Source organism: Peromyscus californicus, unplaced genomic scaffold, assembly GCF_007827085.1.
Source record: "Peromyscus californicus insignis strain IS unplaced genomic scaffold, ASM782708v3 Scaffold_24__1_contigs__length_46423439, whole genome shotgun sequence".
Taxonomy (NCBI): domain Eukaryota; kingdom Metazoa; phylum Chordata; class Mammalia; order Rodentia; family Cricetidae; genus Peromyscus; species Peromyscus californicus.
In genome coordinates, this window is record NW_026294535.1 from 35,449,577 (window position 1) to 35,466,469 (window position 16,893).

Sequence of the window (16,893 nt, forward strand, 5' to 3'; positions counted from 1 at the left end):
ACTGATCCAAGCTCTTAGGAACTCACAAACTTTAGACCAACAGCTGTGGAGCCTGCATGGGACTGGACTAGGCCCTCTGCATATGGGAGACAGTTGTGTAGCTTGTTCTGTTTAAGGGGCCCCTGGCAGTGGGATCAGGAGCTATTTCTGGTGCATGAGCTGGCTTTTTTGAGCGTATTACCTGTGGTCGGACACCTTGCTCACCCTTGATTCAGGGGAGGGAGGGGCTTGGTCCTGCCTCATCTGAATGTAACAGGCTTTGCTGACTCCCCATGGGAAGCCTTACTTACCCTTTTGGAGGAAGGGATGGGGGCGTGGATCAAGCGGGGAGCCTGAGGGGAGCAGGAGAAGGGATGAGAAGGGGATTGGTGGTTGGTATATAAAATGAATAAATTTTTTTTAATAAAAAATAAAAAGCAGCTTGAAAGTGCCCCAAACTCAGTAGATGAGGAAAGTCACTTGGGCAATGTGCTGGTGCATTTTATGTCAACTTGACACAAACTGGAGTTGTTTTTTGAAGACAGATTTTCAATTGAGAAAATACTTCCACGTATTGGCCTGTGTGCAAGCCTGTGTACATGTTCTTGATTGATGACTGATTGATGTGAGAGGGCCCAGTTCACTGTGGGTCGTGCCATCCCTGGGCTGGTGGTCCTGGGTGCTATATGGAAGCAGGGTGACCAAGCCAGGAGGAAGAAGCCAATAAGCATCTCTCTTCCATGGCCTCTCCATCAACTCCTGTCTCCATCTCCAGGTTCCTGGCCTGACTTTCCTCAGTGATAGACTGTGATGGGGTGTGTGAGATGAAATAAACCCTTTCCTGCTCAAATTACTTTTGGTCATGGTGTTTTATGACAGCGATAGAAACCTTACCTAAGACCAGTAGTGATGTAGGCAGTAAGTGACAAGATTTGAACAAGGCAAGCTATCTCCACAGGTTGGTAAACTCAGTAGCCATGAAATTGAATCTTGATTCTATAAACCACCTCTCTAGATGCTCTTTTCTAGCCAGGCTTCACTAAGAGAACTTCGTGGGAGATTTCTAGAACTGTGAAGATCCTGATCCTATAAGTAATTCAGTGTAAATGGCTCGGAAACCAGAGGCTTCAGAGTGCCTCATGCCACTTCTTCCTTTTTCTTTTTTTTCTATTCTTTTCTCTTTTTTGTTTTGTTTTGTTTTTTGAGACAAGGTTTCTCTGTGTAGCTTTGTGCCTTTTTCCTAGATCTCACTCTGTAACCCAGGCTGGCCTCGAACTCACAGAGATCTGCCTGGCTCTGCCTCCTGAGTGCTGGGATTGAAGGTGTGCACCACCGCCACTGTGCCGCTTCTTTCTTATCTTCCACATCCATTTTCTTGTGAGGGTCTCCCACTTCTCCACTGAAAACTCTTCTCCTTCCTTTGATCTCAAGTCCTAGCACTTAAAATCAAGGCTTGCAAGCCCAGGGATCTTTAAGCCTCCCTTCCAGTTTCCTTCAAATTGATACTCCTCATTCTACCATAGTGATTACATCATCCCCATCAAGGCTCTCTAGTGGCTTCTGGCTGCCCCTCAAACTCATTCTAAGCCTTGCCCACAGTCCACAGGGCTCTGCATGCCTAGGTCCACAGGGGCAGGTCTTCTCACCTCAACTAGAAGAATCGAGATAATCCCCATGGATGCACCCACAGGCCAACCTGAACTAGGCAATCCTTTACTGCGCCTCCTTCCCCAATTAGTTCTAGAGTGTGTCAAGTTGACAATTAAAACCAACCATCATAGCCACTCCTACCTTTCATCTGAGCCTTGAGGGTCTACACGACACTATTTTATCTCCATTATCTTATCAAACGTGTTTTCCCACAACTTAGTAAATGAATAAGTAACGTATAAAGTGTTAACGGATCATAGGCACACAGCTAATGCTGGTTTCCCCCTCTGTTCTTGCACTTTTCCTGCATTAGGAATGAGTCAGTCATGGGCAGTAATGAGAATTCACACCAGTTTCTGAGAAGATGTATTATCTTTTCTTTTTTTTTCTTATCTTCACTTTGCAGACAGGGAAATAGAGGTACAGAGCAGGTAGCAACGTTAGCCAAGAGACTCGGGATGGCTCCGTGGTAGGGGTACTTTTCTAAGATGCCTGAGGCTTAGGGTTTGACTCCCAGCACCACAAAATAACAACGACGACGACGACAACAACAACAACAACCACCACAAAACAACCACAACTAGTAATCGGCAGCTCTGTAATCCTCAGGTTGTTCTGGAGGGGAAATTAGCTGAGGAAGGGGTTCTGCATTTAATGTTGGTTGAACGGAATCTCGATCTCTGCTTCTAAAGATTGTACGATAATTTTCTAACCTGTTAACTGATTCGGTGGCTTGATCTTTGGTACACATCCTTGTGTTTCTATGACCAACAGCAAGCTCTTCTGGGGGAACTTGGAGGGCAAACAGCTCGTGTGCCCAAGAGAGTCTCTTGTGGGTAAGTCACAAGAGAGTCAAAGAGAGATGGCCCGTGCTTTGGCTACTGGGAAATGGGTTGTAGAAGGTGCAGTGACTCTCAGGCTTTGAAGTGGCATGTGGGAAGGGAAGGAGAAACACCAGGAGGCAGGTGTCGCTTGCTCACAGTGGCTTGTCTCATCTTGGGAAGGAAAGGTGGTAAGGGTCTTGGGACCTGGTCACAGGGCTTTCATTTGCAAATCCCACGTAGATTCTGTCCTTCAGGGATGGGCCTCTTCCCTTCTCTCTGAGTGCCTTTATCCTACAGAAGCACTTGAGCTCTCTTCAGTCTTTTGTGGCTTTACCCTAAGAATGCCAACACATAAGCCAGTGCTTCGAGGAAGCCTCTGTCTGCACTCTCAGCACAAACCATGCTGTCTGTCTATCTGTCTGGCCGCAGATGGGGCCTTAAGAAGAGCTGGAGGTTTCCGGTGCATAGGCTCAGCACTTTGGCTTTGCTCAAGACTCAGTGTATTAGTTCTGATATCCCTCTTGTTATCTCAGCACCTACGTTATTAACTTTTTTGTTTGCTTGTTTGTGTTTTGAGACAGGGTTTCTCTGTCTCTTGGCTGTCCCAGAACTTGCTTTATAGACCAGGCTGGCCTTAAACTCACAGAGATCCCCCCGACTCTGCCTCCCAAGTGCTGGGATTAAAAGTACACACTACCACCACCTACCCCTTAATTGTCTTTTATCTCAAAACCTCTTTGTGTTTTATTACTTCAAGGCACAATTAGCCTGACCACGTGGAGAGGGACTCCATTTTACTTGGCTGCCATTTTACATTTAGCTGGTGTATTACTCAAGGGGTAGGGTTTTCTAGAGAAACAGAACCAGTATGGTGGTGGTGGTGGTGGTGGTGGTATGTGTGTGTGTGTGTGTGTGTGTGTGTGTGTGTGTGTGTGTGTGTTAACAGATTTGTTAACAGCCTCACCCAAAATTCAGGGATCATTTTGGAAGAGGGAGCAGAAAGAGTGTAAGAGCCAGAGGCAATGATAACTCCAAGGAAACATTATCTGCTGGACACAATAGTACAGCCGCACATATGAACTCACAGGGGTTGTGATGGCATGCATGAAACTTTTGTAAGTCCTAGCCAGACCAAATCCTGGCATGGAGATAGGGGAGTTGGGCACACCATCCTACCCCGAGCCTTGGAGCTATTAACAATTGTCAGCTTCTGGGAAGGGAGAGAGAGTTTTCTCTAAGAATGTAGTCCTTAGTAAATGATAACTCTCCACTGGAAGATCATACAACCAGGAATATTTGGCAATGCAAATGGGTCTTGAAGGGTGAAGAGAAGAGAAGAGAAGAGAAGAGAAGAGAAGAGAAGAGAAGAGAAGAGAAGAGAAGAGAAGAGAAGAGAAAAGAAAGACACAAAACTTAGTGGGTAGAAAAGGAAGGACCTGCTAAGTTGGATGAGGGGGTTGAATGTGATCAAAGCACATTGAAACCTTCGGAGAACTAATAGAAAACTAAAAACAAATAAATTGGGAGGGAGCCTTTGGGCATGAAACAGCTGCTGGTAAAAGAAGGGTGACCTCTACCGTGGTTGCTTTACCCAACAGCCTCAACCTCCACCCACTTGCTGGGAGCAAGTGTTGCTACTAATGAGTCTTATAAAATAGGACATTAATTTCATGTTCAGCTGCCCACAAAGCTCCCAATCAATCCCAGGCATCATGGTGGGGTCATCTACACCCGCACCGAGGAGGCTCGGCCAGTCCAGTTCAGTTTTCTTCCATAATCATTCCTTTCCATTTTGTTTTCGTTTCTCTGATTTCATCTGGTTTGCCTGCTTTGCCATTCACAGTTCCTTTCTCTCTCCACGAGAGCTCTGAACAAAACCCAAACAAGGCGTACCACAGAAGGAGCAAAGCTTTTATTGTTCATGTGCATCACACACTGCTTTCCTTCTCTAGTTGGTGACAATGCCCTCCTCATCCTCAGTGCTTCCTAATTGTCTTTCCTTAGTGGGAAAGCTTGGGCTACTTTATGCACATGGTGTGACAACAATAGGTATGGCCAGTGGTATATAAATAAATACATGCTGGTTGAATTTGAGTTCATGGAATAATAGCAACTGAATGAGTCCAAAGTCTCCATCCCAACAAAGCAGGTGGGATTAGTCATTTTGACATGATTCCCCATGAAATGTCCTTAGGAGAAGCAAGACTACACATTGGTCATCTTCTTCTGTTACAGGGAGAACTGTAGGCGGTGTTTCCTCCATCTTTTTTTCTCTCCAGTTGGCAACTCCTGTGTTGTGGCTAATCCACTCACACTCCCCTCCATACACAATAGCTCTCATGTACCAAACTTAGCGTAATTGGAGAATCCTGGTGGGATAGGGAGAGTCTATTCCACATGGGACAAAGTATAAAGGTGGACCATTTGCAGACTCACCTACCCAGTCCTGGAAAGAGACTGAACCAACTTCCCTTATTAGTCAAAAGAATAGGTCCTTATCGTGAAGATGGAAACAAGACTGTGTGGGAGAATGAATAGAAACAGTGTGTGTGTGGGGGGAGGGGAGATAGATATGGTCAAAGTACAAAGAAGACGTGTATGAAAATGTCTTTATGAAACCCATCCCTATCTTTAGGTCCTTAGTTAAAGTGACTTAGACACTTGACATGAAGAGTTAAAAAAAAATGAGAAAGAAACCAAAAACAACCTAAACTTGCAGTCTAGCGACTAGATTAAAGGAGACATGAGTTCTGTCAGGGTGGATGGGCTAGGCTCCCACATTGCTACTTCAGGAGCAGCAAATGTGCTTTACGTCTTGTGACGATGAATTTAGCACCTCCACATGAGGGAGCATCAAATCTTGCCAAACACTAAGCAGATTGCTTGTTCTAACAACATTCCTGCGTGGTGGAGACAGGAAGCTGGAAGGTTGGTTGGGAATCTGTTAGTTAAGCCATCCCCTTTGGTCTCTCTAGCACTCTCCAGTACATACTCTTCCTGCTTTGTAGGCTGAACAACAAGAGTGAAGCAGGCTAAGCAGTGGTGGGTCTTAGCACTCATCAAGTAGTGGCTGCCTCTGTGAGGCACCAGCCAGGCCAGTTAAGAGTCTCCTTGAACCTTTCACTCGAGTTCTATGGTACCATCAGGGAAGGAACCACTAAATGAGTCTGGGTCTTAGTGTGACGCAGTCCTCCTGTTCTCTCAATCCTTGCCCACCAGGATCATTCCACTTGTTTCTCTATAGGAGTTTGTCCATTAAATGGCAAGTAAACAAAGTAGTTTATGATTGAGCAAAATCAAGGCTCCAGTGCTTCTGAAGTTTATTACAGACAATAAGGCTGAGAGGGGCATTTGGAGCTTGAGTTAGCTAGAACATCAGCTCAATATCCATCCCAGGATCCTCTTCTATATCCATGTTGCCCTTTGGAATATGACATCTGCAGGATGTAGCTCCTTCTGCATTTCTAGGTTACTTGGGAGAGCTTGAGGGTAGTCATAGGAATGTGAAGTAGCAAGGTTATTTTATGAGCGTGACCACAAAAGAAAGCACTTATAGTGGTTGTCAAAAGCTCTCTAAGTTCTTAGTAATCAATTGCTGAATAATTGAACCGCAACCCACTGTTAGATTAAACTAGGTCAAATGTAAGTTTACAGTATTGACTTTGTGTAAAGCAAGCTGGGGTAGCAGAATAAGCCCAGAGGCGATGCTGACCTGGATAAGCAGTGTGGGATTTGGGGGTTTATTCTCTATGTGCCTCTGGTTATGACACAGGTCCATCACTTCTGTGCTCCAGGAAGCAAGAAAACCATCTGTGGCACTATCCCCTGAAAAGCTCTACATATTCAAAGCCAAGACCCCATCTGATTGTGCTCCTTAACAACTCCTTACTGACTTTCTCATTTACAAACATCTCATAGGGAAGACTATGAAGATTAAATATGGCCTAACACTTGGCAGAGACCCAGAATATAGCAAAGAATTAAATGAACAGTGGCCCAATGGGCAGTTGAATTAAATAACCATTGATTATTAACTATAGGAAACCATTGCCTTTCCTGTTGTGTAGAGGAAGAAAGGGGAACTGGAATAATAAAGGTGGACTTCCCAAGGTACTAGAGCAGTAGGTAAAGCTACTCCATGAGTCATGTGGAAGGGTACCCAGTTGTCCCTTTTCTCTCACTTTCCTAGTAAGTAGTAGCTGAGGCAAGGCCTTGGAAGACAGTCAACAGGGAGAGCGGGGACTGTCACATTGTGAAATTATTCCCTGAGGAGCCAGGCTCTGGCTAGGATAGCAGGTCAGTTGGGGTTCATCATCCAATAAGAAGGGCTAAGGAGTAAACTTGGGTGGAACCCTGTTGGGTGGCAAAGGACATGTTTTAAGACACTTGCTGGGGAGGATAGCTCTACATGTGACTGTGCCTCAGGGAGTGTGTATGTATGTGTGACAAGGGGGATGCAGGACTTGTAATTGAGAGAGTTGGAGAAGGGCATAGAAATCAAAATGAGGCATACCCCTCATTTTGTAGTTTGAAGAGGCGTGAGCTATGGATACAGTCTTGTGGCTTAGAGAACATTATCTGTTTCTAGAAGAAGGCTGTGTATGACTGCGCTTTGGGAAATGCTGGCCAAGCATCCCCTCTGCTTATGCCGAATAGGTGCACGGGTTAGACTGTGTGGAGTGTACATTCACTCTGTAAATGTTGTCACTGTTAGCTCATCAGCATCAGTACAGCTTACGTTCAATGATCAACAACACACAGCCACTCAGATCCCACTGTGAGATGCTCATGGGGTTCCTTCAACGTAGGGGCACACATTTGTATGGGACAAAACATAAATTATCTTAAATGACCCAGATCGATATATGTGTTCATCATTATTGTCAATTATTTCAAATATCAGCTTGAGACCTACAGTATTAACCACTTCAATTGTTTGACATTCAGAGTTTTCATTTGAAATTACAGTAGCTTTTCTTCCTGTGAGCTTTAGCTCCTTTGTACTGAGGGATTAAAGTCTTAGCTGCAATAGAGGCATGCAGTGCTTTCTTAGGGTATCTCTACATACTAAATATGAATATGCTGAAGCCTAGGATACAGAGGAACCAGCTGTCATAAAAGAGATCTCTCAATGCCCTCATAGAGTGACAGCAGCCCAGGCCAAGGAACTTTCATGACAGCAAAACATCAGCCATTTCATTAAGATTCTGCCTTCCCAGCCTAGCCATTCCCAATGGGAAGGACATGTTCATTCTAACACTCCTATGGATGATGATTGGATAGGCTGGCTGGCCAGTGATGTCCAGGGATCCTTCTGTGTCGGCCTTCCCAGCAGTAGAATTTTAGATGTACGCTGCCAAGGAGCCCAGTTTTCACAGGGTGCTGGGGATCCAAACTCATGCTTGCGAGACAAGCCCTTTACCAAATGAGCCTCTTCCAAACTGCCTAATACAGAGATTTTTGAAAAGCAATCTATTTTTATTTTGATCCCCTCAAATTTAAATGTATATTTCCATCTATCATCAGAATTACAAGGTACATCTATCATCAGTCTATCATCCAGTTATCTATCATTTATCTATCTATCTCCTATCATTGATCTATCTTCTATCATTCTACCATCTATCTATCTATCTACTTATCATCTATCTATATATCATCTATCTGTCCATCTCTTTCTGTAATATATCATAAAATATTTTATTACATTGCACAATCATTAGGAATAACATACAGCAAGTACGATGTGAGATTTTGGTAGCTGTTCATGAGTGTTTTAGTGATGACTGATAGATTCTTAATTCTTGGGGCAGAGGAAATGTTGGTTCAGTTCATTTTATGTTGCTATAAAGTTATCCTAGGTGAATCTTGATACTTTATAAAGTATCTCCAATGCTGCTGGAGATTGAAATCAGGGCCTTGTCAATGTTAACTAAGCATCCACTGTGCTCTGGGGCTACATCCCAGTCCCAAGCACTTTATAAAAGAAGGAGTCTTACTTATCTCATAGTTGTGGAGGCTCAAGATCATGGCCTCATCAAGATCTGTTTGACTGTGGTGAGGGCCTCATGTACCACAATGTCATGAGCATGTGCAAAAGAGATAACATGGTGAGACAGGGCGCCAGAGAGATGAGAGGAGGTGGCACCCTCGAGACCTCCCTTGAGAGAAAAACACTAACCCCCATGGAGCCCCATGACCCAGTTATCATTCGCCAGGCCTCACTTGGTAAAGGTCTCCCACCTCAGCACCACCACAAGGCAGCCCGAGCTTCCCCTGCACGAGCATCGAGCGATGCGCTCAAACCATATCCAAACCATACCAGGGAGCAGTAAGATCTTCAGATATGGTCCTGTTTCTGCTTACCTTTTTTTGCCATTTAAAATCGAAACAGCACTGACGACATGCTTTTATCTGTGTTTTCTGACTGAATTTAAGTTTTGAAAGGCAAGGCGTTCATAAGCGGATCTTTTTGTCAAGTGTTCTGAGTATGACAAGATGACTCACGTTTCTTTCAGGGGTATACAAAGAGAGCTTTGAGTGCGTCTAGAGCCACTGGTGCTGCGTAGGCTCCCAGGAGGATGCCCAATGATTCATAGAGTGCTTATCATGTATCACTTGTTCTTCTAGTGGCCATGCAGAGAGTCATTAATCCTCAGAATAATTCCAGGAGTACCCCTCGATTCAGCTCATTTCGTCCTGTGGAAACTGAAGCCTAGAAACAGGTAGGGACAGCCCAAGGTCATACAAGTAGATGGTGGGGCTAGGCCCTGCCTGCATCCACCCTGCATGGCTTTGGGGCTTGCACTGTTACTCATTGTTTACACCGTTGCTATGGGAATATCGATGCTATGGTCTGGCACTCCTTCTAATGGCATTCTTCCTTTCTACCACTTTACGTGAAATCGGCACACATTTAGGAGATTAGAACCACCTATCCTTACGATCTCAGATTTCATGGCCAGGTAGCTTCACTGGGTCTCTTTTGTTCGGGGTCTTGAAAACCTCCAATAAAGGAGTCATCCTGGGCTAATGTCTCCTTGGAGTTTCATGTCCCCTCTAAAATGACACAGAAGGGAGAAAGCATGGTTTTCTTGCTGCCATAGAACCAGTGGAGGTGGCTTCTTCAACTCCACCAGGGCAGTCTCCTTCTGGCCTCAAAGAAACACAGAAGAATATCCTTCAAAAATGTTTCCAACTGATTGACTAAGGCCCACAAATTCAGCTCAGTCATTACTTGCTTATAAGACAAGCCTACAAACCAGAGTTTCTTGGAAGGCAGAGGCAGGCAGATCTCTGTGAGTTCGAGGCCAGCCTGGTCTACAGGGTGAGTTCCAGGACAGCCAGAGCTACACAGAGAAATCCTGTCTTGAAAAACAAAACAAAATAAAACCAAAGCCAAATCAAATGAACCAACCAACCAACCAATCAACCAATCAAAACCAGAATTCAACCTTTGGAACCCACATGAAAAAGCTAGGCAAGATGACAAATACCTGTAACTCCAGCATTGGGGAGATGAATACAGGTGGATTCCTGGGGCTCCTTAACCATCCGACCTAGCATACTTGCAAAGCTCCAGGCCAGAGAAGGACCTTATCTCAAAAAAGCAGGGAGGGGTGAGTGGCTCCTGAGCAAAGATTCTCAGAGGTGTGCCCTGGCCTCCACACATACCCATGTACATGTGCATTACCAAACACACACACAATGAAGCATTTGAGAGTGGACATACAAAAGCAAATGTGAGAAATGGCTTGTCACCCATTTCCCGAGAGTGGATGAAACCTCTCAGCTCCAAGGGAATAAAATCTTATAGAAAGAAGCAGGTGGCTATCCCTCTGAGTCAGTGGGTCACCTAAAGGAGACAGGAAAGGACATTGGTCAAACAGGCTTTCAGTGCATGGATCCTGCTCAGAGAAGTGCAAAGAAGAGTCCAGTTTGGTCCCATCACTGTTTGGAACTCTGGGAGCAAGGGTGAAGGGTTTTTTGTTTGGTTGGTTGGTTTTGTTTGGTTTTGCCATATAAGGTAAAAATAGTGAAATAGTAGCCTTGGCAGACGGCCAGATAGTTGAAGCAGGAGTTTGATTTCCAGAGTCTCTGAAAAATCCCTTCAGAGCTACATTGGACAGATGTGTTGGTCATAAAAAAGACCAGGCAACTGGTGGCCATCTGAAGGTGTTCAAAGAAGCAGCAGTGTGGGAAGACACAGACAGAGGCAAATGTTAAGGACCAGAGTGCTTGCTGAAATGTTCCAAAGACTTGGCAGACTTGGGGCTATATCAGGGGAGGAGACGAGACGACCCACTGAGCACCCAGAGGATGCTGATGTATAGCTTGCTACCTGCTGTTGTGTTCTGAGGCCAGCCCCAGCCTTGTCATCTTTGTGTAGTCCTAGGAGAGAGGAAGTATGACAGATGGAGTGTTTATCCCAGAGCATGTATATCTTAGAAGAGTCCAGTTAACAGAGAAGTGCCTGTAATAACCAATACTGGCAAGTTCCAGTGTTTCCTCCATGCCCGGTGAAATGACTGTCTGAATAAAAAAGCACTTTGATGATAAGAAGTAGAGAAACTGCATTTCTTCCTAAGTTTGATGTACTACTTTAAGTCTGCACTCATGCAACCTGAGAGACTCAGGCAAACTCAATCGTACTCCACATGTCTAGTGCTTGGATCTTCCCAGTGTACCTCAACTTCACCATGCATATCAGAAAATTCAGGATGCTATAGATGCTTATATATGACCTCACATATTCCCCCCAAACAATATGATCCTGTGATGACTAGAGCCAGAGAGATATTCGAGTTTGGAAAAGAACAAAATGCATCTGACTAGAATTCACTAAGGGGACACACTTGGGTTAGTCTGGTGTTTACAGCAAAATAATAGGACTGATCTCTGAGGGCCTGTGATGAGCAGGCCCTGAGTGGGTCAAAACATAATATAATCAGGTTTTTCCTTTGAAATAGTTCAGTTCCACTAAGGGAGAATTTGGTTCCCAAAGGTATTACATTAATAAGACCAATCAAGATGGCCAGATCCAAAAGATGGTTTGTTTACACATGTCATGTGGGGAGCCCACAGAGGCTCCCTAGTAAGACCTTACTCAAGGTCAGAGAACCTGAGCTTGCTTTACCAAGCAGGGCTGCCTAATGGGATGATTTGGCCAAAGGTGTGGTTACCAGGTGTTCTGAAGGGTCTACACTTGGCTGTATGTTGTGCTTTGATCTTGAAAGGGGGAGGTCTTTTGCCTCTCCCCTTGGTAGTATATAAAAAGCCCATTAGAATAAAGGACACAGCTGGGTATTGACCCAGGGCCCTCCCGAAGCTATCCTGTGTCTCTCTCTTTCTCGTCATCTAGGTCTATATTTCTATCTAATACTTTCTCATTCTTCTCTCTTCCCCGCAAGAAAACTTCGACAGGTCGGAGCTGGACTCCCACAGTATCACAGAAATATGACAACCTCAGCATCACTCGTTTCTAAAGAAAGAAACAAAATCTTATAGTGAGGGAGAGATTAAAAATCTGGAAGTGAGGAAATAAAAATGAAATGATGAGATACTTCAGATAAAATGGACTTTTGTAACCTTAAGATAGCAAAGAACATGGATGGGGTGCAGCTATGTCTGGGATTGTGATTAAAAAGTAACAAAAACATTTCCACTATCTAAAGCATATTAGAACAGCCAATGTACAAAACAGTACACACATTCATTCCCATGCTTAGTGTGCATGTCCAGAATATTCTCAGTTGTCCGTATGATTACTTCATACCCTGGATTTTTCCTGCTTGGAGATATTTGAAGCTGCATGTGAAAGCATTTGGCCTGTGGAGTTTGTAGCTCAGCTGTGTGGTATTAGTCATGACTATCCTCAAGCTCCTGGGAGAATACAGTATATTTGGAATATACTAATAATTATTGATTATAATAAGATATATAGCTCTTCCATGAAATAAGTGCTAACGAATGGTAAATGAAGGGAAGAAAATGTCTTACTATATGTGGTATGGTGATGACACCTCACATAGGGAATTGGAATAGACCAGTCGAGTCCGCTTTCAAGATCATTATCACCTTCCTGTTCAAGCTCTTTCTACTCTGGCAAGTTTACTAGCACCATTAAAATGATTTTTTTGAACCATTAAAACCAACCAGTCATCACCCTTTGTATTTGCGTCCTGTGAAAGGAGAAAATATGGGCCAGGACTTGGGAAGGGACGAGAATAGAAATAAAGAGAATAGAAAGAGAGATGATGGTGGTGGGAACAGGAGGCATTTGTATTATCCAATTCCAAGTGGCTTCTAACCCCAAGAGCAAATACTGCCCATCTCTGAGTACATGTACACACACACACACACACACACACTCACATACACACACACACACACACACACACACACACACACACACACACACACACACACACACATCAGTAGAACATATTCTTGGCCTCAGTGTTCCAGGGCAGGGCTAGACCTGCAGTATGACTCTTCCATCACAATCCCTGGGACCCACCATGGCCATTTGCCAGTCAGGGAGGAGGAGAACTATGGCCCTGCTTTGAGAGATACTTGCTGACCCATATATGAATCAAATTCAAGATCATGGCCACTGTGATTCAGGAATGGCTCACTTAGCTCATTCTTCCCTTTCCAGGCAAGGGTGCCTTAGACAATGTTATCCTCATATATCACTTGGAGGGAATCATTACAGTTTAACATGACCAATATATTTAAATGGTCAAATCAATATTGTAATTAAATGTATAAAAGTGAGATGTGAGAGCATGGTAGAGGATTTTATTGTTATAAAAACTACAGGAGGTTCACCATCCTAATCCTTTCCTATCCTCATTCACATGGAGCTTATCTGGTTTCTGAATGAGTTCATTCCTTGAAACGTGCACCTAAAATTGCACACCACGAATGTGAGGCCCTTATACAAGCGGGTTTTGTTTGCCCATTTCTTAATGTCTTCTGCCCTCTGGTGGTGAAGTCAGGAGTTCTGCTGTGTTTTTCTTGGGAGCCTGAAGTAAAGCATTTCACTAAAAATTAAATGAAGTCATCTCTCTGTCTTTCTCTGCCATGGTGGGCGGGTATGTTGGCTCTATTCCTCTTTGGTTCTTCTTTGGCAAGACTCTCAGGATCAAGCCATTCCTGGACTAGAAACCAAAACCAAAACCATCTGTCCCCAGTGGATTCCACTGAAAATGCAGTAAGGCAGGTATAATTCCAAGAGGAGACACTGCGGATGAACCCAGCTGGGTCTAGAAGGATGCAGGCATTTGGCAGTATACGTGGTTATTCTGAATTAGAGTTAGGGCTAAGGACACCCACGCTCTGGCCATTTGTGCATGCTTTACTGGGGGGAGGGGGACTGCTTTTTTCTTGTTTTCTGTCCTCCACACTAGGTTGGCTAGGTAATAAACACAAAAGACTTCGTGCTTAGAAAAATTAGGACAGCATTCATTCATCATAATTAGCATCTGACCTAGAGGTTGTGGGTTTAAGAGCTCCAACATAGTTGTTTGGATATTAAAAACTTGAGGTAGGTAATCGTAGAGAAGTGAGGAGTTCATGGTCTGCAGAATGGACCCAAACTCTTTAGAATCGGAGGGACATTTCTCCTAGTCTCATTTCTCCCCTTGCCTTTTGAAAACAGGGAGGGAAATTCTCACAATTCCACGAGTACTTGCTACCTGTGGGCCAAGTCTTCTTTGACACATCTGGTAACTTGGACAACAATGAAGAATTCTGAAATCAGTCATCCAAGAAAATGTACTAAGATGCTCAAAATTCCCTGGGTGGTCATTTGTGTAATTTGCCAAGCCCTGTATCATTCTATAGGTTGTATCCTCTGATGATATGAGCAATAATTTGAAAATTAAGTCAACGAGTCAGAAAGGGAACATACTGAGCTGGGGAAGAATTTATGTAATAGATAAGTCATTCTGTGAATTTTTAACAATTTTCATAAACAGGACATACTTCGCCTTTTATTTAGAGAAGCATCCCTATTAAAAGGACAGATGATAAGTTGTCCTTTTACAATAAAAATTTGTGACAGTACCTAGAAAGTTTTCTTTAATTTTTTTCTTTTTTCTTTTCAAAACTTTTAATTAACTGTTTATCTTGAAATAGTTTCAGACTAATCAAAATTTACAAAAGTACTACAAGAGAGCATTTCTGTCTTGGAGGTCCTTCCCCTCTTGGGAATCCTTCTAATTTTTCCTTAATGAAGCTATGATTGCTACAAATAAAAACAATGTAAAGAATAGCTATGTATCCTTCATCCAACTCCAAATGTTAATGTCTTCCTTCACTCCAATGTGGTTTTCAATAGTGAGAAAGCTACCATTAAAACTGTACTAACTACATATGCACCTTATTAAATCACCACTGTATGGTAATTGTACAGTAATATCCGTTGTATAGTCCAGGATGCAGACAATGAATAGTAATTAAATGTAGCTTACACATAGACCACAGAAGCTGTACTGTGACTTCTCAGTACATCCTATCAAGGGACCCATTTTCTTGATTTTTTAAAAATTATTGGTGATGTTAATATTGAACACTTGGGTAAAGTGGTAGTGCCTGCTGATTGTCTTCATGGTAAAATAGATACGTTTGGCATTTCACTTGGTCAGTATCCTGTGGAGAGATACTTTAGGACTATGCAAATACCCTCTTTCTTATATACTAGCCTATCATCATCTTCAAATGGTGGTTTTTCTGTTCTATAACTTCTCTGACATTCATGAACTGGAATTCTTCCAAGAAGAACCCTCTTTACCCTCATTAATTAATTAATTAATTGTCTATATTAGGATGGAGTCCTGAAAGTTTATTCTGCCTGCTGTCAATCATCACAGTTACCATGGACTTTGTTTGAGTTGGCCCATATTTAATCACTAGGTATCACTTTCAGTGTGACTCCTGCATCCTTTGTGAGGCCCTCATCTTTGGGGGAGGTTTTGGGGGATTTTGTTTGTTTGCTTGTTTTTGTTTTTTTTTTTGTTTGTACCATCAGCTATCCCAGGATAATCTTATTCTTTCTCTGCTCCAACACAGAAATTAGTAATTTTTCCAAGGATCCTCTGTTTCTTCTACTAGAGACTAATATTTAGTATTTAGAAGCTAACATCTGGATTCTTGCTATGCTAATTGATACTGGAGTTATTACTTCTTGGTTTCTCATCAAACATAGCTATCAAAAAGCTCACAAAGCCTAAAAAGCTGGGCAGTGGTGGCATACACCTTTAATACCAGCACTTGGGAGGCAATCTATTCTATTTATCTATCTATCTATCTATCTATCTATCTATCTATCTATCTATCTATCTACCTACCATCTTCTATTGCCTATGTATATATCTCTTATTGATATATAGCTATATGCCATTTATCTATCTATAGTTATCAGTCATCTGTCTGTCATCTATCTATTATCTATTCTTTGATCATATATCACCATGAATTCATGTCCGTAATTTGATTCCAACCCAACACCATGGGGTTCTTGCTGGCTGACTGTGAAGCTTAGCAATCTGCCTCTACTTACCTAGTTTATTTACTTTCCTTATCATGGGATTTACATGAATTAACTTAAGAATTACTAACTTGTACCTCTCTAGGGCTGGGAAACTTACTAATTTGGGGATGATGTGTGTTAAATTCCTTTTTGATTTTAGAGTAGATTGACAAAAGACACTCTGCATTTTTAAGAATTCTTTGTGTAGTACTAATATTTGTGTTTTATGTATGAGTGGATTTACTTTGCAATTTTGATTTTGCTTATGATCTTTCCTGCCATCCTGGAAAATTCTATTTCTGTTTAGTCAGATCAATGTTTTTATAAAGTGTCTCTGAATTTTGAGTCAGTGCTAAGAAAGTACTCCTTACAACCAGGCTCAAGAGGAACTTATTCATGTTTTTATATTTATATAAAATTTTAATTTTTATATTTATGGAGTCATGCTGATATATGGCATGAAGTATGGTCTAAATTTATTTTGCTCTTATGATTACTGAATTACCCCAGAACTCTCCCTAATTTGTTTTCTCCCAGTAAATTTGTGATGCCTCTTTTATCATATACTGTTCTAAACTTCTAAATGTAATGGAATCTCGTTCTGGGCTTTCTGATACATTCTCTGGGTTTGCTTGTCCAGCCTTCCACCATCATCATACTGTTTTAATGACAAGGATTTTATAGTATGTTTTAATGTCTGGTGGAGCCAGCCTTTCCTTGGTTTATTCTTTCTAGTATTTTCTTGGCTAGTTTTGAGATTTTTGTTTGTTTATCCACATGGTTTGATTACAAACTGTACTTATTTCTTACTCACATTTTATTGGGATGGTGTTAAATTTATGCACTGACTTAGGGAGTATCAGCATTCATGAGACAAAGTCATGTTTCCCACAGCCCAAGAAT